The sequence below is a fragment of the Ictidomys tridecemlineatus genome, chromosome 1, assembly GCF_052094955.1.
Source record: "Ictidomys tridecemlineatus isolate mIctTri1 chromosome 1, mIctTri1.hap1, whole genome shotgun sequence".
NCBI lineage: Eukaryota > Metazoa > Chordata > Mammalia > Rodentia > Sciuridae > Ictidomys > Ictidomys tridecemlineatus.
In genome coordinates this window covers 113,275,696-113,300,984 of record NC_135477.1, presented here as the reverse complement: position 1 = coordinate 113,300,984, position 25,289 = coordinate 113,275,696, and the positions used below count along the sequence as shown (strand labels likewise).

General features: G+C 33.5%; 1 long non-coding RNA gene across 4 annotated transcripts in view; it reads left to right on the top strand.

The window, feature by feature from the left end:
- LOC110598342 (uncharacterized) overlaps positions 1-9,873 on the top strand; it is a 234,718-nt gene extending 224,845 nt beyond the window's left edge. For all 4 annotated transcript variants that reach the window (XR_013437312.1, XR_013437290.1, XR_002484152.3 and 1 more), the window contains 2 exons: positions 4,194-4,344; positions 7,341-9,873. This is a non-coding gene — a long non-coding RNA (uncharacterized LOC110598342). The remainder of the gene's footprint in view (positions 1-4,193; positions 4,345-7,340) is intronic.
- The last annotated feature ends 15,416 nt before the right edge of the window (positions 9,874-25,289 follow it).

Sequence of the window (25,289 nt, the reverse complement as noted above, 5' to 3'; positions counted from 1 at the left end):
ATCACTCCCAAACCAAGTAAGATTTACCCCCAAATGCAACAAATTTTGAATTTTTTCCTTTGTGATAATTTCATCAACAATTTAGGCAAAACAAATCATATGAAAATTTTAATATAAGTTTCTTTAATGGAGAATCTATTAATAGATTAATAGAATCTTAATAGACATATAACCTCCCTCTGTGCTCCAGTTTCCTCATTTTAAAACAGATGATAATGGTATATACTTCAGAGATGTGTTGTAGGAATTAAATTAATTAATTTAGCTAATATACTAACAGTGCCTGAAAGTGTCAAATAAATATTAGCTACTACTTTAAGAGCTATATCCTTTAAAATTCAGATAACTAGGGCTGCATTCTTCAGCACAGTGAAGACTACCTATTTGGGTCCCAGAATCAAAATAATATTTGATAATATTTAATTATTTCCAGAGTCATTGCTATTGAATTGAGTAAAAATAAAGCATTCATATAAATATTTCTGATCCTTTCACAAAAATTCCAGGCAATATAATATTATTCAAAACAAAAGTAAGAGATATAATGATTGATTTGAAGAAGGCAACATTATGGTTTTTACATAATTTGCTTACATTACCTGAAAACTGTATCTTATAGAACTTTGTAATTGATTGAGTTCAATAAAATTGGAAGACAGAAAATAAGTATACAAAAATCCTCAGACTGCCTTCCTTCCTTCTTTTCTTTCTATTTTCTTCTTGTTGTTGTTGTTATTGATGCTAAGCATTTAACCCAGGGTCTTGCACATGCTAAACAGGTGCTAGATTGCTAAACTACAGCCCTAGACTTACCTACAGCCTTTCTATACAATTAAAAAAGAAGTTAATGTTTGATAAAAAGAATATGTTTACATTAATAGAAATAACATAAAATAGTGAATAGAAATCCTAATGGGATGTATGGTAGAGACAGAAGAAACAAATTAGTTATTTGTGTGGGTAGCTATTACAGAAGAATGGAGTAGGTGGAGGAAAGTATTGTATTCCTGGATGGAAAAGTCTGAATATTATAGAGAAAGCCAATTTTCCTAAGTGAAATTACATGTTAGGAAAAAATGAACAGGTAATAAAAATAAAATTTAAAGAAATCATTATTAATCAAACCACCCTATTTTCAATATCTTAGTGTATTTTCCTCCAATCTTTAACAAAAAATAAGATCATACTATAAATTATACTATTTTATATCATTAAAAATTTACATTATGCTCAACCTTTCAAGCTGTGTGGATTAAGAGTTGTGTTTTTGAAGAGATGAGACAAAAGTAAAACTAGGAGTAACCTAAACAAAGTAGAAATTTATTTTTATTCCTTCAAAGGTGTAAGACAAAAAAGACCAAGATTGGTATGATGGACCCTGATATATTATCAATATTTCATTTTCCTTCAAGACCATTTCTCAGCCTGTCCTGCTATTATACCTTTTGTATTGGCTGGAGGATAATGGGAAGGACAAGAGGGTGAACCTTTCAGTGCAGAAATTTGTGAACATGATTTCAGCCTCTGCAGTGAGTAAGAGACCCCACATTAGACATTGTGATGTTATTTATCACACATCAAGCTCATACAGTAAAAGTTTTAGCCTTTTATTTTCAGAAAACTGATGTATTTCTTTTAATTGACTGCAGATTCTTGCATAACTTAACACTTATAGAATGATATCTAACAATACCTGCTGTTTCAGCCAGCTTTTTTTAAAATTTATTTTTATTTTTATTTTTTTGCTACTGTGACTAAAGGACCCATTCAGAATAAGTATAGAGGAGGAAAAGTTTATTTGAGAGCTCACAGTTTCAGAGGTCTTAGTCCATTGAAGGCCAGCTCTATTCCTGGGGCTTGAGATGAGGCAGAACATCATGGTAGAAGAATGTGGCAGAGGGAAGCAGCTCACATGGTGATCAGAGAGCAGAGAGAGACTCCACACTCCAGATACAAAATATATACCCCATAGCCACGCCCCCAATGAACAACTTCCTCCAGCCACAACCCACCTGCCTCCATTCACCACCCAGTTAATCCCATCAGGAATTAATTCACTGATTGGGTTAAGATTACAACCTAATAATTTTTCCTCCAAACCTTGCATTTTCTCACACAGTAGTTTTTTGGGGACACCTCATATCCAGACCATAACATATGCTAAGAAAGGGAAAAAAACAACTGACTAGCAATTCACCTTTAGGAATTCCCATGAAATAATGCAAAATATTTGAATTCAATGATTTTTATTGCATTAATTTTTAATAATAGGAAATAATTGAAAATAAATACTATGCTTAGAACATAGATATTCAAAACATTTTTGAAATATCAGGGTTTTTTTGCAGCTATTAAGTCTGAAATTTTGAAGGATGTTCAATTTGAGATGCTTACAGTCAGTTATATGATAAAAATAGTGTATAGGCTGGACATACGTGGTCCCCAACTATAAAATGTACATTATATATACCACAAATCTATAATATGTACAATATGTACAAAATCAGTGAAGAATTATAAAATATAGAACATGCTTATCTCCATTTTTGGAATTCATATTTATTCTTATTTTCTTATATTTCATTGCTTTCTAAATTTTCTGTATGACTATTATGTGTCTTCTTTAATTGGAAAAACATATTTAAAAATCATAGCCAGGCACGGTGGTGCACACCTGTAATCCCAGCAGCTTGGGAGGCTGAGGCAGGAAGATCAAGATTTCAAAGACAGACTCAGCAAAAGTGATGCACTAAGCAACTCAGTGAAACCCTGTCTCTAAAATACAAAATATGGCTGGGGATGTGGCTCAGTGGTCAAGTGTCCTTGAGTTCAATCCCTGGTTACCCACCCCTCTCAAAAAATTATGACAACATCTAGGTGCAATTTTTAAAAAGTTTCATTGGCTTTACCATATTATTTAAATAACAATTTATATTTAATCTGTATCTGCGTGTTTTGAGACTATATTACAGCTTGGGAAATGTATTAAAATAAGGAATTTCCATGATAAATTGGAATTTATATTATTTACATTAAAGGTGTTATTCAGAACTATATAAAAATTCTCATTTTTAAAGTTTAATTTCTAAAATTAATGATTAAAAACTAGAGTAAACAAATATGAGAAAATGGCATATTCATTGTTATTCCACTGTCAAGGATGAAAAAGTAGAAGACACTGAGATTCTCTGAGAATAAAGGGAGGATACTAAGCCTATGGTTCACTATAGTGTGAAAAGATGACAGTTCTCAGAGGACTCCCGGATGCCCACACAGGAGGCCAGATCTAAGCACAGAAGTTGCCAATCTAGAAAAAAATCCTTTCTCCCAAATAGCTCTCCACAGAGTTTTGGGGTTTCTCTGATGCTCTGGTCTTGTCTAAAACCTCAGGAATTTTCTATACTAAGGGTAATAAAGAACAGTTCTAATAATTACCACAATTCAATTTTCTAGTTTCTTTTCAACATGGAACTCAATGAATCCTCTTTACTGTATATGATTTAGTTGTGTTCTTTTCAGAGAAGAAAGCACCATTCATAAAGAATGTCCAACTATAAGCAACAACTCTGCTTGTCATTTTCTCTGACTTGATATTGTTACCTTATTCCCTTTGCCTTGCATACTACCCTTCAAAAATCATGCCCTGTTTTCTGCTTTTAAGCATATGTTCATCTTGCATATGGGTGTGTATGTGAACCTAGGAGAAAATATATACATATACACCCATTATGTAAAATGTATACATATTATCTATATATTTATTTGCTGTATAGAATGTGTCACTAAAATATTTATGTGACTCTACCTTACCTGCTCGTAGTCCACATTTCAGCTCAAATGTGAATTTGCACTGACATCAACTAACTGGCCTACCTACAATCATCCTTCATCAGATTTCCTATTGTAATATCTTCAGAACTCTCCCAACACCTGAGCCTAACTCATTTATTTGCTAATTGGTTTCCAGTTTGTACTGTACCTGTTACAGAGTCAGAAGAACATAGTCATTATCTTTGGAACTCACTATTTCATCTGTAGTTTCTAGGATCATACACAGAACACAAAAGTTGAATGAAAGAATATAAAGTTGTAAGAAATTAGACACTGGTGATTATGGCAGAGGTTTTAATCTTAATATATGTAAACATTGTTTCAAATATTTTTCTGTTTTGTTTTGATTACTTGATCTATAGGATGATCTTGGACAAGATAAAAGCTTAAGCTGGGACCGAGAGTCAGACCATGGTCATCTTTGACTATTGGCATGCTGTTGAACAATACAACATTGGCAGGAGAGGTGAAGAAGTTTAGTATTGGAATTTTTAGGTGTGGAATGTTATACATGTGAGTTGTTGTATACATGTGAGTTGTTGCTCTTTATGTTTTGATTTTCTTTTAACATGTGAATTTCAGGTAAAAATCATAAATTCAGTGTTTGAACAAGTGACTATTTGTTTTAATGCATTATCTGATACTACAGTTTGATAATCAATTTTGAAGGAAATTAATTGACATAAGTGTCCTTTAGCCAAGTTTATCATTTTATGAAAACATGTAGTTTGAGATATCTTCTTTAGAATGTTATGCCTTCTGCATATGTTGTTGAATTTTTAAGAGAATGTAGTTAAATTTTGAATTGGTCACATATCAAATTATTTCTAACATGATCCAGAATATATTTAGATTCGTTTGTGATTAAAGGAATTGAATCAAATAATTAAAGAAATTAATACGAGTTTGAATATTGAAGCTAGTATTTTTTGATCATTTGGAATTTTTAGATCCCCAAATGCAAAGTAGTTTAAGTTTTAATTTTGATTTGTATAATTGCTCTGTAAACGATTTTAATATTAAGAACAGTACACATATGAGAACACTACACATTAAGAAAGTTTTCTTTAACGTCCAAAAATTACTTTTTTATGTTATTAAGGAACGAATATAAGAAATTATTTATTTTTAAAATTAAATAGTTTATTATTATAATTAATAATTTAAATTAGTACTTTATGGCATAAAATAACTTTAATTCCCTTTCTCACAAATAAAAAGATTTTATTTTATCTTCCTTGTAATCAAAATGCATCTTTGTGTTGGGTATAGTAGTACATGGTTGTAATCCCAGGGTTTAGGGAGTTTGAAGCAGGAGGATCTAGAGTTCAAAGCCAGCCTCAGCAACTTAGTGAGGCCCTAAGCAACTTAGTGAGACCTGTCTCTAAATAAAATATAAAAATTGGCTGGAGATGTGGCTCACTGGTTAAGCGCCCCTGAGTTAATTCTCTGGTACTAAAACAAACAAAAACCCACTCTTGTGCTTGTAATATTTTGTTCAACGTATATTGTGATTTTTGTATATATAGAAGAGAAATGGGTAAATATAAGTAAATTAAGGGTTCCAGATATCTTGAGTACAAGTACTAATAAAAAATAAGCATGTCCTCTTTCCAAAGAAAATAAAAGATGTGTTGCAAAAGATGAGGGCTGCTTAACAATATTATTGATTCTTTAAACCTGTTGGAAAATGACCCTAAACCGTGGGGAAAGCCCTGAGGGGTTCTGAAGCCAGTTAAGCCGCATACATATGTTTGCTGACAGTTGGAAGAATGAACATTTCTCATCTCACTTTGACTGCATTAAAAAAAAATGTTGGAAAAGCTAGTGGATTCAGGTTTCATGCTATTTGCAACTGAATTCCTTTCCTTTTCATATTTTAAATTTGTAACATGTTCTATAGAGTCCTTAAGTGAACATCCTGTTTTCAAGACTTCTAAAACTCCATTGCTTTGAACAGTGTGCCACATGGCAATGCTACAAACATAAAGAGTCCAGCTGTTAGGATGGAAAATACCATATAAATCATTGTAAAAGCATCTTGTCTTACTACTTGGGAGAACACACTGAGGTATTTTAAAGGAAAGAGATACTAACTTTAAAAGCCTTCAAAAAGCACTGTCATGATTCTTTGGATTTTAGATTATAATCTCAGACTGTTTCATGAAGGAAAGGATTATATACCTTTTTACCTGAACAAAGACATTTTTTTCCCCAGTAATTTCTCAAGTGTGCTCTTGTCCCTGACCTCCTCCATGTGGTTTGTGAGATCTGAAACTTTATCATAATTAATTCTACCTAAGTAACCATCTTTGAAAAAATATTCTAGTTATCTTCACCTTACTCTTAAAAATAAAACTCACCTATGCTTAAAAATAAAAATAAACTCCTGGAAAGTTTTCTGGATTGGAAATGTTTCTGGAAAGAGAAACACCTTCAACTAGGATGAGACTAGATTTTAGAAAGATCCTGGAAAAATATTGCAGCAGGATAATACTCTGAGTACTCATGCTATGAATATTTTTATTCCCAATAGTATAAAATTTTGAATCAAGGAGATGTTTTACATGCAGACAGAGGCAATTATAATGAGAGACAGAGAAAAGTCTAATTGTGATACAAGAATGGGCTTGGACTTACAGGCATGAATCTAGCTGTTAAACAGTATAAAGTGCTGAATAAATGTTAGTTTCATCTCCTGCTTTATTCCAAAATTTCAATGTATGGAGCCTATTAAGGTGACTTTATTATCCCATTTGGTTCCCTCTTCAATTTTCAAGGGGTTATTGGGGACCATTCCAGCTATTCTCCAGTATGTCAACAAAAGTCTAGGTAGCTAAAGAAACAATTGGAAGTCTTACTCTATTTGAGTTTGTCCTAATTTTGTGAAATCAACTTTGTATTCTTTACTCCTAAATAAGACTCTTCACCACTTTTTTTTTAAAGTACTTGAGCTATTTCAAAAGACTTGGTTAAATTAGTTTTTTCTTTGGCAAAATTGTTTACTCTTCCTATTGGGAGGCAGTTGAGAATGGAGTTTTTATGAATTATTTTTCTAGATTCAATAAACAGTTTCTGGCAAAGTATTTAACTTCCCTGCTTCTTCACCTGGAAAATGGGTAACAATGATCATGCCTTTTTTCACAGAGTTTTTACAAGAAGTAGATGAGTAAATAGTTTGCTGGGATTTACCTCAGTGTTTCCTGGCACACAATAAGAAGTTGGGCAGGGGTGGGTAGACATTTGGAATTTACAGTCTTAGTTGATTATCTTCGTGTTGTGCAGATGTATGGAATGATTTATGTATAGAGATGAGATGGTCTTAGAGACTACTTAGTGAACAGTTTCATTTTACAGATGAAAGGCAGAAATCTAAAGTAAGACTATGGCTTGGCCAAGGCCAGTTAATGAAAGTTCTACAAGACTCTCAGCCTCTGCTTTCTAAGTTCTGCATCTTTGTGTTATGCCACACTCCTATTGAACATTTTTTCTATTCTTATATCTTGCAGCTTCTGGAGGATGAAACATATGTTTGGCAACATTTCTGCTGTGAAGATACCAGAGAAGTTCATCTTTTCATTGCACCTTTTTAGATCTGCCATGTTGATTGATTAAAAATGGATGTGCAGAGCAAAGCATGGAGGAGATTGCTTATGATGTTTTCATTATGTAGACAGAACCATGATGTTTTGCAAAGACCATATTTTAACAGAATAAATCCATCGAACTTACATTCAAACAAGAAAGTCATCCATTGTTAACTTATATGAACGAAATGTAGAAGCAGAATTTGGAGGTATATGTTTGTAAAGTCATTTTGCAATGAAATGTAAAGACAGATGATACAATGCTTTTTTATAGGATCAGGTTAATGCTTATTGTGCCTGAAGCTTCCCCATTTGACAGAGAAGAACTTGGATTTATCAAATGTTAAACACATGGCTTTAATGGTTTGTATTAGGAGAATTCCTGAGGGATTTGTGCTAGTTGTGAGGTTGTATTCACTTCACTTTATTTCTTTCCTGTGGCTCTCCTGTTTCCCTTTGGGATGTGTTTCATGTGTCTGTTATTGCTTTGAAGAGTTTTCATTTCTATCTCATTCTTAACACTTGCTCTTGATTCTTTGTATAACTTAGGAGAAATGAACGATATTTTTCTCCTAGAGTATCAGTGTTTATAAGGTAAATGTGTCTGTGCTGATTTAGAAAAGAACACATATTTTTCTCTCTTTTATGCTAAGAATAAGGTTTTATTTTTTGGTATTGAAAACTTTTTAGAAACTTAATATTTTGTGTTTTATCTCCAGGATTATTCTTTACTTTGTGGATTAAAGCAGAAGAGCAGATATTCTGTGATTATTTTGTTAAACAGCAACATATTCTAGAGAACTTTGATTAAAAGGATAACTTGAGACCCAAAAAAGTCCCTCTTTACAAGACAATTTTAATCTCAGCTATCTTTACATTTTTTGTTTTATTATTTAATGATGATAAATATGATGGTTTTACCATGAAGAGAAATATAGGCATTGCTGTTATAAGAAGTTATTCTAGACAGCATTTGGGACCGATTCATGAATGTTTTTCTGACAGTCATCTCAATAGATCATCTGTATCTTTTGGTTTGTTGTGTCAGTTTATAGATGGCAAAAATAGTGTATTTTGAGCATGACTTGATCAGCAGTGATATAAGTAGTGGAGAAAATATATTGGTGAATGTGCTTACACAATGAATCACTGGAAAACACTCAGCCAGTATTTCTGTGGGTGTATCTGTTCTTTTTCTGTTTATATTAAACTTGAATGATTAAATAGAAAGCAGGTTAAAAGAAAAAAGAATATTGTGGTTTCAGTACATACATTCAAATGTATACTTCTTATTTTCTTACATTAAATCTTTACACTTCACCGTCTTAATTGCTTAACCCTTTCCCAGTTGGAACCACTACCATGTAACTTTATGGGTATTAGAGTTCCTGTCATGATCCAAGCAGCCTTCATCCTTTAAGTAGAAGGGAAGAAGAATACAAGTCTCAATTTTATCAGAATTATTTTAAAATTATAAACATACTATTGGGTAAATAAATGCTTTAAGGAGGCTTGGCTGGAGATTTTGGCAAGTCACCAGCATGCGGATTATGATAGTGATGATTATAAAAAATAATCCTAGGCCAATTCCTTGATGTCCTGCTTCTGATTCCCTTCCAAAACAAGTACAATGAATTTATAGCAATATAGAATCTATCTGGAGCAAATTTAGGCTTCTTTCTTTGGAGGAAGAAAATCTGTAAGACTGGTTCTTTTTAAGATAGAGTGACCCTGGTTAGTTCTGTTAGGATAGAGAGGAAAGTCCTGCCCTCTGTTGTTTTAAGGTGCTCTGAGTACTATCTCCTGGCACCGCAATTGACTGAAATTGTTCACAGCTTCCATTTCACTTGCATGTGATGTGATACAAAGAACAATTTAAGTTATGTGGTGCTGAGGACTGAACCCAGTGCCTCACACATGCTAGGCAAGAGCTCTGCTACTGAGCCACAACCCCAGCCCTCCCATTGCCTTCTTGACTATGTCTTACTTCACTTCCTACTCCTTTGGCTTCAGTTCATTGATATACTTAAAAATTCCAGGGACTCTTTTACTTGGATTTTCTCTTTGCTGGTATTGAGCTAATAGGGATATGCAATGGCTAACAAGGCCATTAATCAAATATTGCCTTCTAATGGAGACTTTCCCTAAACATACTTAGCATGATATGAAAGTTGTAAGATTCTAATTTCCCTGGCATACCTCATCTCCTTCTTCTTTCTTTATTTGACTCTACTTAGCATTTGCCTTCATCTAAAGACTCCGTTTTTCACTGATCTTCCTCAATCTCAGTTTCCTGAACTAAAATGTAGAGAATATCAACTCTACCAAGGGCAGGGAATTTTGATTTTCTTTTTTAAAAAAAAAACCCTCTGTATCTCCTGTATTTATATAATGCTTGGTACATAGTATGTGTTCAATAAATATTCATCAAAATAATAAAGTAATAACCGCCATATTTTTTGTGCTTTTTCTTCAGCAAATTGGAAAGAGATATAAAGTGCTATGAAAGCATCACCTGGCTAGGACTTGGAATGACATAAAGATTTATTAGAAATGTGATCATAAGTAAATTCCATAAACATGTTAAATTTCAGTCAGAATAATTACAGAGCTTAAATGAGATAATTTATATGAAAGTGCTTTCAACCATTAATGTTTTCCTAATGCTATTAGTGATCCCCCTCTCTCTTGTGAATAAATTAACTTAATCTTATAAATGGATTATTTTTATCAGTACTACATTAAACTCTCTGTATTTGCTCTTTATGTCACTTTCTCTTAAATTTTCATGTTTCCTTTTCCAGATTAATACAGACATATTTATTGATATTTACTAGTCGTATGCATGTTATAGAAACTACAGTGTGATGGTGGATACATATATTTAAAGCAATTTTCAAAATTCATTTGTATAAAGTTACTTAATTTCTATTATTTACCGTGATTGATTCTAGGTGCTCTACAAGTATGAACTTATTTACTACTTTTAATAACCTGATGAGGTCAGTATTATCTTTGTTTTGCTGATGAGAAAATTGAGATAGATTAATTTGTTCAAGACCCTAATTTATATTACCTCTGTGTGCATGCATGTGTTTGTATATTTAAAAGTAAAATAATTTTAATGTTCATATGGTAGTCTTAAAAATAAACATTATACCTACATATTATATAGAAGCATGATAAAACTAGATTTTGAGAATATAAGTGTTGGCTGATATGTGTGTGTGTGTGTGTGTGTGTGTCACACACACACACACACACACATATATATGGATTGAACCAAGGTGTACTTTACCACTGAACTACAACTCCAGTCCTTTTTATTTTTAGTTTTGAGACAAGTTCTCAGTAAGTTCCTTAGTGCCTTGTCAAATTTCTGAGGCTTGCCTCAAACTTGTGATCCTCCTGCCTCAGTCTCTAGAGGTGCTGGAATTATAAGCATGTACCACCATACCCAGGTATAATTTTTATTTATTTATTTTTGGTGGTGATACAGGGGATTCAATCCAGTGGTGCTCTGCTACTGAGCTATATCAAACCCTTTTTCAAAAATTTGAAACAAGTCTGGCTAAGTTGCCCAGGCTACCATGAACTTGTGATTCTCTTTCTTCAGCCTCGCAGGTTTCTAGGATTACACACATGGACCATAGCATCTGGCTGTCAGATTTTCATTTATTTATATGTGCATTTATATGTATGTGCATACTAAGATCTTGGTATATTTTATGAAGTATCTTTGTGTTAGTTCTTGGAATAAATTTTAAAAGTAGAATAAAATACTGGCTTAATAAAACATTTCTACTTCTCATGTGCCCATAGAATCCTAAAGTAAGATCAGCAGTACAAGCCTTTTTCTTTCTACTTAGAGTCCTGCTGAGTCTTAACCTTGTTTGTCTCTCAGCTTTATCACCAGTATTTTTTTTTCCTAGTGAGGGTATTGGAATTCACTGACAATATGAGACTGTTTTAAACAATTAACCTGAATAGATCCTTATTCATTTTTTTCCTTTTCACCATAGTTATTTGAATCTTCAATGGAGATGTCTTCTAGCCAACTTTGATACAAATCCATTGAACATTACATATGGTTATTCATATCACAAATATTTTAGTATCAAGTATGTAGCAAGAATTAGATGAGTCAGGTAAAATCCCTATTTTTAAAATCTGGTTGGAGAAGATAATATTGGACATATAATAAATTTTCAGTTGAAAATAAATTCTAGAGAGAAAATAAAGGAAGGTGATAAGAGAGTGATGGGCGATCCTAAGCCCGTGGGTGCAAATGAGCTAATTATGTCAAGATCAGAAATCCTAGTGTGTTTGGAACAGCATGGACAGATCCAGAGATAATTATGTTAAGTGAAATAAGCCAGGCACAGAAGGACAAGAACTGCATGATGTCATTTGTATAAGGAATCTAATGAAGTTGATCTCATAGAAGTTGAGAGGTAGCATGGTGGTTACCAGAGGCCAGGGAGCGGGTGGGGATGGGGAAAGGTTGATTAGTGCGTATTAAGTTGCAGTTCAATGGGAGCAAGGAGTTCTGGTGTGCTATTGTGCAGGAGGATGACTATAGATAATGCACTGTCATTTCATAAAGCTAGAAAAAAGAAGTTTGAAGGTTTTCACTATAAAAAAAAATGATAAATGGTTGAGGAGATGTGTATAACCTGATTTGAATATTATAGAGTCTATACATGTATCAAAACATTGCATGGCATTTCATTAATGTGTATCATTTTAGTGTTCTATATATAAGTTAAAAACAATTTTTTAAAAAGCATAGTGTTGCTAGAACACCATGAGAGAAGTTCAAAGTGATACAGGGTGAATGTAGTCTGGTAGGCAGAGGTCAGAAATATTGATCCTTATGGCTAAGAAAGAATGAATTGAATTTACTTTCAGGGAAAGCCATCTTTAAACCAGGAAATAACACAAACTCACTATGCTTAGAAAATCTATTCTGGTTTCAGCATGGAGAGAGGTAATAGGGGCTCAGGGAAAGAACATGTGTGCACCATGCGCTTGTGGAGATGACCCGTGGCACTTACATAATATTGAGCACCTTTACTTCTCTCTCTATGAGAGAACACAAGGCTTTTCACAAGGCTTTAATACATACACTGTTATTTGCATTTTACATGCTTTTACTTTGTATAAAATATAAATATATGTGTCCCACATAGTTAGACATTTAGATTTTGACAATTATGTTAGATTCATACTAAAATGACATTTTTTTCTAAGATAACTCAAATTACATATCACAGCGAGTGATTTTTCAGGGGACATTTTGAAACAGTAAAGTCATTGAACCCTTTAATGTCATGTGCATTTGGATTGCTACAGTTGTACCACGGGACAGGGCAATTTCCTGTAGCCTTTTGTGACATTGTCCTGGTGGGATATGAGATCATGTCATAAAATCCAGAAGTGTAATTTAAAAGACCCTTTATTCAATTTTGCCCATTCAGTCCTTAGTAGAATTGTCTATAGGACTAAGTAGGAAGTAAAGCATGATTTCTCTAACCTCAATTTATTTTCATTCATTTTAATTAAAATAAAAAGGAAGAAGACATTGTGTCCATCTGAAAGTAGTCTCCCACTTCTTGTTTTCAAGTAATCTGTTTTTCTTTAAGAATATTATTACTGACATAACACTTTATATTTATAAAAATGTTCCTGTAACTTTGTGGTTTCTTCTATACCTTTTATTTGCAGTGGTCACAATAAAGAAGAAAGCAGCCATAGTTTTTGAGGTCTAGTAGGAATATATTTATTGATAGGAAAAATGCTAAGACAGCATACAGATAGTTTTATATAAAGTAGTCCCAAATGATACTGATGGAAATTATTTTTGTTGCCTTATATTTCAAATTTTGCTATAAAGAATCAGACAAGAAAGGATGTAACTATTTTTGCATGCATCCGGGAGTATCACTTTGGCCAGTTCAGTTCATCACAATGGAAAATAGAGCACTTGAAATGTGGACACCACAGAAAACCAAACCTTATAAATAGATAACATTTATTTAGTTCCTGAACACATTGTTATGATGTATAAAATTTAAACTTGAAGATATCAGTTATTAAAGGATGTTATCTATTTTTTTTCTCTATTTATACAACTGGGTTCCATTACAAAAGGAAAAGTGAAGTATTTGTTTTCTATGTCTAAGTTTCACTGGACAAGAAACTCAGGTTTGGGACAATGACTAGGCTATTATTAGAGAAGACACCAGGGCTTTTTGATTTGATATCTGCAACGGGAATGTAGTGTAATTTGCTTCAGGTGTTGTGGGTTACGCTTTGCAGACAGGCCAGAACAACTGCAGCTCTTCTTCCTCTCCTTCTCCTCATGGTCAGCAGGTCTCACGTATGGTCATCAACACAGGTAAAATTAATACCAGTTTAAGCCTGTTTAAGGTCATTGCAATGATCCCTTTGGACAAAATGGCCCATGGCCTACTGCCACTACAGTGTGGCTTTGTGGTGGCAGGCTTTGACTTACTGACCAGATCTATGGGACCACAGATATTCTCTTGAAGACTGCAAATAAGACAAGAAGGCTCTGGGCCTGACTCAGGAGGCTGAGGAAGGATTGCAAGTTTGTGGCCGGCCTGGGCAACTTACTGAAACTCTGTCTCAAAATTTAAAAATTTAAAAAGCTAGGTTGTGTAAGTAACATAGTGATAGCACACCCCTGGGTTCAATCCTGATACCCCCATCCCCCCCCCCACACACACACAAAGCAGAAACAAACAGTTTTAAAAGAACTCGGCTAAATCCATGTGCACATGCACCTATGAAACTATTACTTTGTGTTAGACAAATTGCAAATTGATACAACTAAGGATAAAATTACATAAAGATAGTAATTGAGCGTATCTGACAAAACAATTTTAACTTTTATATGTTTTATATAAAAAGATGCATCATTAACCCATTAAGTCCCACATACTCATTCTGGAAGCATTTAAATGAAATTGACATAGGTGCATTGAAATAGGTTGGAAATCATGATCTAGTGCTAATATATTATTATATTAATTAATATTATAATTATTATAGCTATAATGTTCTTCTTATTATATAATTATATATTTTATGCTGTATTTAAATTTCATAGGTGGGACAATGGGAAAAACTATTAAAGTTTATATACCAAACCCTCAGAAAAAACCATTCACAATATCAAGATCTAGGTAAATAACTATAAAATATTTGGCATGTTTGTGAATAATAGTTTCTGTAAACATATAAATATGAATACTTGTATAATTATGAATATTTAATTATGTACTTTTTACTTAAGAAGCAAAGACCAGTGATATTCTGTGTTGTCTATAAGTATTAACAAATTTGGGGCTGAGATTGTGGCTCAGTGGTAGGGTGCTTGCCTAGCATGGGTGAGGCCCTAGGTTGGATCCTCAACACCACATAAAAATAAATAAACAAACAAATAAATAAATAAAGGTATTGTGTCCAACTGCAACTAAAAATATTTTTAAAATATTAACAAATATTAATTAATTTAACTTTTATAGATTAATTACTAAGATACTAATAAGGATTATTATTATCTTAATTAAATAGACTAACCCAAATGTCCATTAATGGATTAATATGTAAACAAATGTTTATTCATTTGTTTATTATTTATCCATAAAAGAAACTAAATGCTAATATGTGTTACAATGTGGATGGATCCCAAAAATATTATGCTAAATTAAAGAAACTAAGCAAAAGGTTATATATTATATGATACCTTTTATATGAAATATTCAGAATCAACAAAAAGAGAGAGGAAACAGATTAGTGATTGCTAGGAAATGGAAGGGTGAGAGAATGAGGAATGGTAAGTTAATAGTTACAGTTTTCTCTTGGGGTATTGAAAAAGTTTCGGAACCAGAGATTGTGGTTGCAAAACAGTGTGTATCCACTAAATGCCATTTAATTGTAAACTTTAAAATGGTTAATATAATATGAATTTCACCTCAATTAAAAATCAATAAATGAAAGAAAATGGAAATGCAGAGAGGTTAAATAATTTGTCCAAGGTTAGCAGGATACTAAGTTGCAGATGCAGAATTTAAACTCAGGAAATCTGCCTCAGTATACTATGTGCCTAAATATAATGTGACTGAAAATTGAATTTTATTTCTTACTTTTAACATGATATGACTATAAGTAATTTTCAACCAAATAGTTTCTAAAATTTCCAATTTTGACCTAGAAAATAGCTGTAACCAGTACATTTCTGCACTTAAAACCTGATTTCTTAATATAAAGTCATTTTTTGTTCAGTGTCTTTTTCACTCAAGATCTGGAAGAGATGAGCTGAGGGTGGGCACATTCTTTCTTGCCCACAAAGCAGATCTGCCCAACTTCCTCCTTGGAGGAGGGAAATGGAGATGGAGGGAGAAAACTTGACAGTACCCACTGCTCCTTTTTTTCTGGCAGCGGAGTCCTGCATGTTAAAAGAGTCCAAAGAGGCCAAATATAGAACAATTTTGTATTTCTACATTAGATAGAAGAGTTTGGGATTTATTTGGAGATCAGGCTGATTTCACAGAATGGTCAGGCATTTCACCCAGGAAAAGTGAGTATATCAAGAAATTAGAGAACCCCCTTTCCACTGTTCTTGTCAAACACTATGGTCTTGGCAGTGGGGGCAGGTCTGTAGCAGGAGACAGGATAGGATGCACTAAGATAAAGAGGTGATGAATTCCTCCAAATTATTTGGAGCTAAAATGAGTGATCGGGAAATATTATTTAGTTAATGAAAATGATTTTTTGGTTTGTTTGCTTTTTATAAATGTGTGTCATATTGAAAATACCTTTATCATGCTATTGAAAGAAATGTGAAGAATGTATAATTGCCTTTGTATATTTTTTAAGAAATGGGAAAAGACAGAAAAATATTTGACAAGTGAAAATTTCCAAAGAGTTATACTAAATGTTAGTCATAATTTTCCTTTAAGTATTGGTTTTCACTACTTTACACTTTTGTTTTCATATCTTTTAAGATTTCTATAAATGACATCATATTGCTTGTTTAATAAACAGAAATGCTGAAAATTAATTACAACAGAGTCAGCCAGTACTAGAGATATAGTTCAGTGGTAGAGCACTTGTCTATCATGTGTGAGGCCCTGGGTTGTATCCCCAGAACCACAAAGAAAAGAACAAAAAATTAGCCAAACTCTCCACTTCACCTTTAGAACAAATTCATTCACAACCTGGGAAAGGTAGGATGTAATAAAATTGAGAGAGAGGCAGGGTCCAAACAAATGCATACAATTAATGTTTATAATGGTCCTTAATGGTAGATTGCCTATCAAATTCTGTGTTTCACTAGATTTTGCGCATTTAGAAAAAATTTACTAATGCAAATGTATTTATTGAGTGCCTATTATGTGTCAAGTCTAACACAAATGTTCAATAAGAGAAAAAATAAACTTGGTCTATTTTTTACTATACCAATTTAGATGAGTTAATATCATATGCATCCAACCATGATAAATTTAATTGCAAGTCTTTTGTCAAAGCTACAGAGTTGACAAGAAATTCTTTTCATGTGAATGTCACCCAAGGCTCAATTTTATCTTCTGCATTGATTATGTTTGGTCCTGCAGATACCCAAGATGATTTCCAAATCATAGATCAGCAACATATTTTGGTTGAATTCCACAAACATACTATAAAAAATTTAAGGCAATGAAGAACCTAAGGAATATATTTAAATTTTTTATATTATTAAATTATACTAGGAATATAGAGTGTTGTCTGGAACAGTCTTCTTTTTCTTATTAGTTCCTTTTTAGCTTTTTAACCTTTAGTTTCCTTTTTCCTACAAACTTTGGACTCTTTTATATTTGACACCCTCGATACTGCCCTCTTCAAGACAGCAGAGCAACAAAGGCAAACTTTGGAGACTATTTGATTTCTTACCTGAAATTAGCAGAGCTTTGGGAAGTGAAAATCAAAGTTCTATTTCAAAATGCTGACAAAATTGAAATGGGCACATGGCAACCTAAAGACAAAGAGCAGAGAGAGGTCACTTGGTATACTGAAACATGTCCTGGAGGATAGCTGTTAAGAAATAAGGAGCATTAAAAGAAAAAAAAATGGGGGAGGGGGAATAACCCTTTAAAAGCCAACAGAAGCAGATCTCCAAAACAAGAAAAGAAATCAGGAAAAAAGGATAGGAAGAGAAAAAAAAAAGCATTTAGAATATCTTTAAAAGATACAAACTCACCGGGTGCATTGGTGCATGCCCGTAATCCCAGTGGCTTGGGAGGTTGAGGCAGGAGAATCAGGAGTTCAAAGCCAGCCTTAGCAACCACAAGGTGCTTAGCAACTCAGTGAGACCCTGTCTCTAAATAAAATAAAAACTAGGGCTGGGGATGTGGCTTAGTGGTCAAGTGCCCCTGAGTTCAATCCCTGGTACAAAAAAAAAAAAAAAAAAAAGATACAAACACAACTCTTGTTAAGTAAGAATTAGCAAAGCAGGATATGGGGTGAAGACAAGATTATTACATGCATAAATATCTGCAGGTGCAAAGGACAGAGGGGAGAAAGGATATCGATTGCCTTGGCTGTGAGAAGTCTTCTGAGTACAGAAAATGAGAAGGCAAGGGGACCCAGGAGGGCTGCCAAAGAAACTGGTGCCAGAACATACATGGCAGAACTTCTCAAACTAATTATATTGAAGGACGACTTTTCTCCTTTTCCTCTTCCCCTCCTCTCCTTCTCTTCCTCATCTCCATTCTCCTTCCCCCTCCTTCTTCTTGATTTTTTTTTTTTAATTCTGATGTAAAAATTTGAACACAGAGTTTGACTGTCCAAAGCTCAGACACACACGGAGCCATACACAAGTCCCCGCTGTGAGTGTGGTGATACTGGAATGGTCTATCCCTTTGAATAGATCAAGTTCACAGATTATATAGATAGAAGACACAGCACTCTCAAATTAGCATAAACATTTCTAAATGCTTATTCTTAAATATTACACTTATCACAAATTAGCTCCAGTTCATGGGCCACACTTTAAATCACATCAAGGAAAGACATTTTGATTGTATTTTAGGTTCATAGAGAAGTCACAAAAGGATTTTCAAATCTGAGTAGGATTAAAGGATTTGCATTTTAAATAATAAACAACAGTGGGCAAAAACATATTAGAGGTGGACAAGGACAGAAAGAAGGATTGGAGGAGACTGTTGTAATAAGGACATCTTAATCATAGATAGTGAGCATGAGAATTTAAAATATATGTAACATATAGCTTATTAATTGAGAGTTAAAACAATGAAAGAAGATTTGAGAATTCTGTTTAGAGCATATGTGTAGATATTGCTTTCAAAATGGGGAAAACAAGGAATTTGTTGGGGATGGACATGGAAATTTTGGAATCAAGTGTGAAGTTTTGGTTATGCTAATATAAATGTGTTACAATTTAGTCCAGTGGATTAAGAACAACATTTGTTAAAAATATTATCATTCTCTAGTTGGGTAAAATAAAATGCTTATATCACTGATCCCAGAATTCTAAACAATCGTCTCAACAATGGTTCTGATAAACTAATGAAATGTTCTGATGGTAACACTACTAAAAATCTTAGAACTCTGTACAGAGTTGTTGTTGCTATGAATAGGTAAATTACTGACTTCTAAGTAGAATGAGTTCCCAATATGTGTATACCATCTAAAAAAAATATCTCACTACTTTTATGAGCCAACTTCATTTCAGTTTTGGATTAGAAAAAGCAGATTTGCATTTGGAGTTGCTTTGTAAATATAGGTCTACAGCTGGATCTAAATAGTGAAAATGGAAATACATCTTGTAAAACACCTCAGAGTTCCAGAAAGGAGACATAGACACAAGTTAGCAAATGCCTTAGAGATTTAGAGAATAACCTTCAGATTCATACTAACTTAAAAGTCCTGGAAAATTTGGCCACAGTAACTAACCTGTTGATCTTTGCTAGGCAGAAACAGCAACTTCATTCTCTGGTTAAACTGGTAAGTATTTGCCATGCTATATGAAGGGCTTCTCATTTAGTAAGAAATGTCCTGATGGTATACATGACAACATTAACTCAAGACCTTAACCTCTCAGTTGAATTTTTATCAGTTTTATGTAATATGATGCGACTACGAGATACATCATCTTATAGTTGCTGCATTTGGGGGTTAATTCTAACTTATATTAGGGCTTCTCCTTAAGAGTTAATCTATTTGCATTCTGGTACGAACAGAATTTGTCTTATAATTCTATCTCTAAAATTATTTTTCTATCAGAGAACAGGTTTAAGTATCATTCCTGTAACCTTGAGTTTCAGTGGAAATGAACACATAGCACAAATAGTATATCTAATGCTGAAGATTGTAGAAATGTTTTCAAACTTTGATCATCAATATTTTATTTTTTAATGAATATTCCTTCAAGGGAAGGAATTTACCTCATTCTTTCTAGATTCTGTTTCCTACAGTGATTCTCAGTGCATAAAATGAAAGTGAGTTATTTTATTGGTAAAACATCATTGAAAAATATAATTTACTTTGTTAGCCCACCAATTTTCTCAGAATGTTTAGTAGTAGAAGTATATCCTTAAGGAATACATTTAGTCATGGTTGAAAAACTTAAATATGACAAATTCTTTACTTTGAAGACTCAGGATTGACAGAGGGCAACTACTTCAACTTTAGAGATGAGACAACAGCAGTATTAATTGTTGCTAAATACATTAGACATAATCTTTTATTCCCAAATGAATCATATGTGTGCAGTATGGCCTTTCTCAGTGACATTGTTATGAACAATATATTAGATTCTTTACTCTGATTTATCTCAGGGAACACAGTTATGATAGGATTTTGAACAGAGTATTAGCTGGTAGCCCCACAAGCTACCAGACAGGTTCTAATGTTCATAGGTAATTTATTTAAGAGTAGTTTTTTTTTTTATTATTTGTGGAAAAAATTTCCTACAAATGTATATTGTGGGCTCTCTTTTTATGTCTTTGAAAAAAACTTTTATATTAAATATAAATATTTCTCTCTGGGCAAGATTAAATTCTGCTGAGCTGGTATCTATAACTATCCAGGGTTTGCACAGCTATTATCCCTAATGCACTGTCTGCATCAAGTGGTAATAACTCAGTCAGCTCTGTGCTTTCTAAACCAATCCTCAAACCCACTCCATCAATTTCTGTGTGTGACTAGTGCTAGTTCCAGTTGCTTGCTAAAATCACATGCTTTTCAACGCATCCAGGTCCCAAAGCATAGGTACTGTTTGTTAAACCTGCAGAGAGATTTAAAGTATTGGTTATCAATACTCTACAGTTGTTATTGCTAAGGAATGAGATTTTTTTTTTTTTATTGTCAAGCTAGTTCTCCAGATATCAACTGGCAAATTCTGAAGGAGTTGCTATGGATTTAAGTGCTCTTGAGAATTTTTTCTCTCTAATCAACCGAACACTACATAATTGATAACACCTCTAGAACTGTGCCTAATATTTACAATGTGAAAGTGGACTTTTTGTTTTAAAATAGACCAGTATCTCTTGTAGATGTTATGATTAATCTAGTTAGGAAACACAGAGATCAGCAAAAGCTCTTACCTTGAAAAATTTACCCCATATATATTTCATTATTTTCTTTTTCAATGTTAGTACTCAAGTTCACTCATTAGCCTAGGTGGGTGAAATTTTGAATCTTTTCTGTGCTGAGGACTAAAATATAAGGCAGATGTCTGGGCCTTTATTAGAGAAAATTGGCATCTAAACAACAATAGCAAAGCCCTACAAATTTGTGTGTTAATTGTGGGGATAAAGACATGTAAAAAGACAAAGTGACTTTTTTTTTTTTGTTTTTAGCAGAAGGAATAATGCATTTTACCTGGGGTTAGTGGAAAAAAAACTAATGATAAGACTTGAATCTTGAAGAGTTGTAGGTAGAGGAGATGAGAAAGATTTTGTAGCCAAAGGGAAATTAATATGAAAAGGCAGAGTTAGGAAAAGTATGCTTTTCCCTCTCCATGTTAATACAAATTCTCTCTTAGTGTGACTAATCTTTAATGCCACATGTCATTTACAACCCCCACCAGTACATAGGTTGGGTGATAAAGGCAAAAGATACCATTTTGTGCTAAAACATAAAGAGAGGTATGATGAGATAGAATTTTATGCTTAGATTTCATGCTAGTAAAATAGTATTTCTAAAACACAGATGATTTTTTTTTTGAGGGGTGGGATGGGTCACAACTTCTATAAATAGATAATTCTGTTATTCCAGAAGCAGTGTATGTACTGAAAAGTTTCCCAGATATTTTTGTCACTGCAGTCTCTTTTGAAAAGGTAAGGGATTGAAGAGAAATATATTGTGAATAAATGTCTCTAAAAAAGCCAAAAGGCTATCATCAAGTTCCTTCTTGATTTTTCTGGAGGTATATGTTTATAAAGTGGAACTTTGCAATGGTGATATCAATAAAGAAGTTTCCAGTAGATTTAAATTCTTGATGAGGTCAATTACTCAACAAAAATCGTTCTTTTCCTGTTTACAAGCTTATATCTTCATTTCTGTCCATAAACCCTTTCTTATTTCGACCATGTTGTTAAAACCGTTTTTCTTTAACATTCTCTGATGACACAGATTCTCTTATCAACAGGGGAATCAGTTCTATTAAAGAAGATCTTTAGAATGAAATCAACTGTGGAATGTTTTACAAATGTGGTTCAATAAACTCCATATAATTTCAAAAGAAAATGATGCCTACAAGAACATCTTGGGAATTAGCATAAAAAACACTGTTTCTCTTAGAGTTAAGCAAGAAGGACCTTTGGGAGAATAGGACTACTTTCAAATGCCTAATGGGGAAAAAAAATCTCTTACTGGGGTTCTAAAGAACAAAATTTGCATATTAATAGAAGATTAAAGTGCCCATCAAGTATTCTGAAGCAGTTACTTTCTCTTGTCTATTTTGTTCTTCACATAAACATCTTTCATAATAAAAAGAAACTTGTGCCATTGGTATTTCAATGAGTCTCCAAGGTTTCCTGTTACAATAGGGCAGATTTTTGAAATGTCTAAAACCCTTAAATAAAGCTCTTTAGATTTTTACTTTTAACACAACGAAAAGGGTTATGTCTAGGAAAAAAAAAGAGAACACTTTGAAAGAAAGGACATGACAGAAAACTTTATTTAGAAAAGATACCCACCACCTCAAAAAGAAAAGAAAATACAACAAATAAATGAATGAATAAATAAATAAACCTTTAAAATCTCTTGCAATAAATAATATATACATATATTTCCGAAAGTGAATATTAGAAATAGTAACAGAAAAAAAAAGAAGGCACATTAATAGGTAGAAAATTACTCTGAGGCATTTTAATAGAGTTTCATTGTGCCAAAAATATTGTTTTTGTTATGTTTTTCCCATGCTAATTTCTGTTAATGTTGTGAGGATTCTCTTGTAATGGAAAGGTAGGTGTTCATCATGAATATCCTTAAAATTTAAAATCCAGGAAATATACTTGAAATAGAAAATAACAGAGCAAAGTTAATGTAAAAAAATTGTAATACAAAAAATTGCTGTTGGTGAATCCTAAGAATATTTTGCACACTTCATGGGTTTCCCTTCATGCCCCTCTCCCCATTTCTGTTTCTTTTGGTTTTGCAGCTGCCTTCAAGTTCAAAGACCTGAGAGTATTGCCTTTCTACTGCTTTATCTGGAGTTTGACAAGGAGCAGTCATATTCAGTCACATGGAACATGAGTTGTTTTTTTTTTTTTCCCCCATTGATTTTAATACAAACGACTGCTATTTTTCAGATGAATTCTCTAAGCTGGACAATTTACTTTTTAAAGAATAGCATCTGTCTGTCTCTTCAATTAAGAATGTGTGGAATAAAAGTGAATCATATGTGGATTAACTTTTCACACTCTCTCAGGGTCTTAAATGTGAAATAACCATTTCCATTATGATTAGGCTGGTATTCCCTTTCTATGAATGTATTATATGCACCCTCAGCTTGAAAATGATATTTTTACAATGGACTTCTGTGTGCCTATTTGGTTTTGCTTTGCTGCTTTTCAGCTCCTAGGTCTCTCTAACCCCAATGACAAAGAAGCACAGAAAAGTGTGAGGACTTCCGCTGCAAGCTTTGGGAAACTCACCTCATGTGGAAGTGCTCCTGCTTTTCTCTCACTTTGAAGATGCTCACAAAGCTTCCTCTCTAACAGTGCCAGACATTTCTGGGCCTTGCTATAGCAAATTTGCTGCCAGGGCTCAGGTTGTATTAAGGACTTAAAGCATTCTTTTGCTGAAAACACTGACTCTTAGATTGGGCCTGCAGATGTCTGATGGGTACCTAAAAACAGGATAAAAGTTTGGCATCTGTTTTAGTTAGCTTTTTGTTTCCATGACCAAAGATCCTGACAAGGACAATGTAGAGGAGGCAAAGTTTATTTGGGCTTATAGTTTTAAAGGTTCAGTCCATAATCAAGTCACCTAGCTCTGGGCCCAAGGTATGGTAGAACATTATGGCAGAGGGTGTGGCAGAGAAAAGCAGCTCAGAACATGGCAACCAGGAACCAGAGAGAGCACTCCACTCACCCACCCTACCTGCCTAGTTACTGCCCAGTTAATCCATATCAGTGGAATAAAACACTAATTAGATTATACATCTCATAATCTAAACATTTCTGAAAATTCTGGAAGTGTCTTAGACACAAGTTTTTTTTTTGGGGGGGGGAACATATCTAAACCATAGTAGCATCTATGCTTTTATATCACATGACTCCTTTTATGACATTAAACTTTGGGTCATACTCCTGCTTAGCTTTACATTTATATCCACCTTATCCTTCTGACTCGTTCCTTTTAGAGTCATTCTCTCCTGTAATCATTGTTCTTGGATTCCAGGAACAACAGGCGTGATGGATAAACATCTGCCACAAGAGAGAGGAGCAGCTTTCTATGACCACCAAGGCCTTGCTTAATCATCCTGAGATACCAACAAGACCACAGCCAAGATTTCCAGTTACATGGCTCCAAGACTGTTGTTAGCCCTTTGGAGAGACAGGCTCAGTTTTCCTCCTTACTATGGCCATACTGAGAATATATATATATATATTTTCATGTCTTCACCACCATATGTCTGTTCCATTGGCCTTTTGGGATAGAGGTCAAACCTTGTCCACAGGGGCCCTCAGAATCAAGCCTTTAGCCTAGGACTTCATTTACAATTGTGCAGCAGCTCCAAATTTTGGATGAACTTTAGTGTTCCCAGTTATATATTTTTTTCTTATTCCTTCAATCTTGTTGATACATTTTCACTTCAGTTCTCAGATTCTCCAATCTTATCTTAACTATCAGTATTTACTCTTGTTTTGTGATGCACTTCTTTTACTCAGTCCTCTTTGGACATGAGGTGCTTCCAAATATGCTTCCTTAAAAAAGAAATACAAAATTAAGACACCTAGAAGAAGAAGTCTCCTGAGTAGGCATTTCTTTCCTTGTTTTCCTTCCCAACATGAATTGATAGAGTGGAGCCAATATCAACATTTTTAAGAGATGTTGTTTTACAAGTGTGTTTCTATCTGATAAGTCTGAAGACATTCAAGAGATCATTGTAAAGCTCTAATTTGAAGGAGATCTGTCCTATTTTGTTAGATGGAAAGGAAACAAAGAAATGCTCACAAGTGACCCTAATTATTATATAGTTACTCAGTTGTAAATTTTATTTTATTTTAATTGTTGTTGACTTTATTTTGATAAAATTCTCTCATTATTTCTTCATGAATTAAGGTGAGTGGATCATAATATAAAATGCAAGGAAATATCAGAAACTATTTG